The sequence below is a fragment of the Orycteropus afer genome, unplaced genomic scaffold (genome assembly GCF_000298275.1).
Source record: "Orycteropus afer afer isolate SDZICR_OR568_19922 unplaced genomic scaffold, OryAfe1.0 scaffold00542, whole genome shotgun sequence".
NCBI classification, from domain to species: domain Eukaryota; kingdom Metazoa; phylum Chordata; class Mammalia; order Tubulidentata; family Orycteropodidae; genus Orycteropus; species Orycteropus afer.
This window is the reverse complement of record NW_006922129.1, coordinates 38,856-43,165: the sequence shown is the minus strand read 5'-3', so window position 1 is coordinate 43,165 and position 4,310 is coordinate 38,856.

Here is a 4,310-nt window from a genome sequence, read left to right as displayed (position 1 = left end):
TATATATATATATATATATATACACGCTTTGCTGGTTTTTGTGTTTCTCTAGAGAACCCAATCTAACACAGCACACAAGACAAGACAAGCCATAACTGAATCAACCAAGAAAGATAGAACAGGCCACTTTTAGATTCATGCAATTTATTAGTTATTTAGCAAAAGGAAGAGTAACCAATATTATCCATGATTCTTGTCCCACACATCAAAAAGGACAACATTAAAACAAAAGGAATTGCTGGTAATATTATGCAAAATGGTAAAGTATGAAGTTCTAGAAGCATGTCCATTGAAATAGTTGCACTGAAAAGAGCAATTGGAACTAACTATTTTAGAACTCTGGAACCTTGAATTATAGGACACTTACATCAACCAGGAAAGTACTTAATGAAGGGAAAAGCTGCTGATCTTTCCTAGGTAAACCACATGTGCTAAGCAGCTCCCATCCCCCATTCCACAGACACACTACAGTGGTGGGAATGGTAACTATGTTCCTAGAACAAACAACTTGTGCCAAGGAGAGAAGTGAGGACCTCATACACCAAGGATTTTGGGTCCCACAGCTTGCATATTGAGCTGATCTGGCAGTGGCCTAAGGGACAGATGCAAATCATTGCTGTAGTTGCAGCCCTCTGGCATAAGCAGGTTCTACCATCTGGCAAGTTTAAAGAACACACTGTGTGTGTGTGTGTGTGTGTGCAATCTGCCAGGCTACTGAATGCAGCAGAGATAAAAGAATTGGAAAACACACTTTGCAAAAATTAGGTTGACAGAGTTACTAAATAAACAGACAGCCATAGGTTTTATTGAATAACAGCAGCAATGTCTGTGAGGAGTGAGAGAATCAAATATTTTCTGGTTTGGGGTTATTTTCCTAAGAACAAGGGATACATCCTCCAAAATACTAGTTGGGCACAGGCTGCAGAAAAGAGTCCTCAGTGACCATGCAAGTTCTAGAGGGAAGTCTTTGAAAAAATAGTTAATAGCCTTTAATGATTTGGGAAAAAGATACAAATCCTTGGAAAGGGGAAGAATATGAGTTACATAGTTACCACATTATAATATTTAAATGTCTCCATTTCAACAACAACAAAAAATTACAAGACATACCAAAAAAAATAATAATAATAATACAAACAGAAGCATGATCCAATCAAAAAAACAAAATGTAGAGATGGAAATTGTCCCTATAGCAGCTGTGATAATGAACATATTAGAAGATTTTAAAACAAAAATATTAAATGTGATAAAGGAACTAAAGGAAAACATGGACAAAGAACTAAAGCAAATCAGGAAAACAATACAGGAACAGGATGAGAATTTCAGTAAAGAGAAACTACTTTTAGAAACAAATATTGATGTTGAAAATATGTGACAATTGAAATTTAAAAATTTGTTGGATGGACTCAACAGCAAATTTAAGCTCCCAGAAGAATGAAGCCATGAACTAGAGGACAAGGCAATTAAAATTATTGAGTTTGAAGAGCACCCAGAGATAAGGATAAAGAAAGCTGAGTAAAGCCTAATGGAACAGTGCGACACTATCAGGTGAACCAACATTTGCATCATGGGGATCCCAGAAGGAAAAGTGATAGAAAAAGTGAAAGAAAGAATATTTGAAGAAATAATAGCTGTAATAGCAAGGCTGTAATAGCAGAAAATTTTCCAAATGTGACAAAGAACATGAATCTACAAATTCTAGAAGATCTACAAACTCCCAGTAGGATAGACCCAAAGAGATTCACCCCAAGACAAATTAAATCACTTTTGAAAGCCAAAATTAAAAAGAGAATCCCTAAAGCAGAAAGAAAGAGCTTAATGGTCACATTTAATGGATCCTCAATAAGATGGTGTCTATTTCTCCTCAGAAACCTTGGATGCCAGAAGACAATGGAATGACATATTTAAAGTGCTGAAAGAAAAGAACTGTCAACCAAAAATTATAACTACAGCAAAGCTGTTCTTCAAAAGCAAGTGAAATAAAGATATTCCCAGATAAATAAAAGTAAGACTGAAATAAAATATTCCCAGAATAAATAAAAACAATATAACCAAACCTTCCCTACAAGAAATGTTAAAGGGATCCTTAAGATTGAAAGGAAAGCAAACTTTGCTCTGTAAATTTGCACCTGTTGTTGTTGTTGTTTTGTCGTTGAGTCGGCCCCGACTCATAGCGACCCCTCCTTGGGTTTCCAAGGCAGTATCACTTTGGAAGTAGGATTGCCCAACCTTCCTTCCAAGGAGTGGCTGGTGGGTTTGAACCTCCAGCCTTCTGGTTAGCAGTCAAGTGCCTTAGGCACTATGCTACCAGAGCTCCTAAATTTGCACCTAAAGCACAAAAAAAAATTTAAAAATTAGGGGGAAAAAAGATTGAAAGGAAAGGACACGAAACAGCACCTTAAAGTCTTATGAGGGAAAAATATCTCTGGTAAAGGTAAATTGTGGACAAACATAAAGGCTAGTTTTAAGATTATTCTTTGGTTTATAACTCTAGTTGTTGTGCCTTGCATGATTTTAAATGTCAAATGCATAAACAAAATTATAAATGTATCTTATTGAGCTAATAGTATACAAAGATGTACTTTGTGATAACAATAATCTAAAGGGAGTAAGAACAGTATAAGAATAGAATCTTTGTATGTATTGAAATTAAGTTCATATCAATTTAAACTGTTGTTGTTGTTGTTATGTGCCGTCGAATCAAACCTGACTCATAGCGACCCCTCCTTGGGTTTCCGAGGCAGTATCACTACGGAAGTAGGATTGCCCAATCTTCCTTCCGAGGAGTGGCTGGTGGGTTTGAACCGCCAGCCGTCTGGTTAGCAGGCAAGTGTTTAGCCACTATGCTACCAGAGCTCCCTCAATTTAAACTAGGTTGTAATAATGTTGGGGTGTTAAATGTAGTTCTCATGGTAACACAAAGAAAATATCCATAAAATACACAGAAAAGGAAATGAGTATTGGAGGAAATGAGAACCAAAAATAGCATAAGACACACACACAAACACACACACAAAAAAAAAAATGGCAGAGTTAAGTGCTTCCTTAACAAGAGCACTTTAAATGTACATGGATTAAACCCTCCAATCAAAAGGCAGAGATGGGCAGAATGAATTTTTTTGGAATGATTCATCAATATGCTGTCTACAAAAACCCATTGCCATTGAGTCATTTCCAACTCACAACAACCCTATAGGGCAGAGTAGAACTGTCTCATAGGGTTTCCAAGCCTGTAATCTTTACAGAAGCAGACTGCAATATCTTTCTCCCGCAGGGCAGTAGATGGATTCAAACAGCCAGCCTTTCACTTAGCAGCCAAATGCTTAACGACTGTGCTACCAGGGTTCCTGTTGCTGTCTATAAGAGATATGTTTTATACCCAAAGACACAAATAGGTTGAAAATAAAAGAGTGGGAAAGTATTTCATGCAAAGAGTAACCAAACAATAACTGAAGTGTCTGTATTAATATCAGACAAAATAGACTCCAAATCAAAATCTGTTATGACAGACAAAGAAGGACATTACATAATGTTAAAAGGGTCAACTCATCAGGAAGATATAATAATTATAAATGTGTATGCACCTAATATCAGAGCCCAAAAATAATATGAGACAAACACTGTTTTGGTTACCTTAGTGCCTAAGGAATTTGACTGCTAACCAGAAAGCTGGAGGTTCAAACCCACCAGCCACTCCTTAGAAGGAAGGTTGGGCAATCTACTTCTGTAGTGATACTGCCTCGGAAACCCAAGGAGGGGTCGCTATGAGTCAGATCCAACTCCCCGGCAGTGGTTGCATTTGTTTTGTGTTTGTGTGCTGCTCTAACAGAAAATATCACAAACGGGATGGCTTGAACAAACAGGAGTTTATTCTCATACAGTTTGGAGGCTTTAAGTCTTTGAGTTCAAAGTGCCAGGCTCTAGGGCCTGAGTGATAGCCCCTCGACCTTGGGCTTCAGCTCTGCTCTTGCTCCCAGCCCACTGAAGCTGGAGGCATTTCTTCACTCAGGCAGCTGCTGGCTGCTGAGACTGACAAGCCCAAGGTCTACAAGTGAAAAGGCACAGTCCTGATATTACCAAACCACACAGCAGACCACTGATTCAAGCCCGGTGAAAGTCCCAAGATCAGTAGAGCATGGCAGGCTGCTAAACAATGACTTGGCTACATGCAGAGTTCAAGCGCACCATCAGCTAGAAAACATTCCTAAAACTGTTTCTTATATATGGGAAGCAGACCACGCCCGTAATGCAGCTACTCAGCTGCTTGTAGTAGATCGCAGCATGGAGTTGATTGCCAGTCTCATCATGGG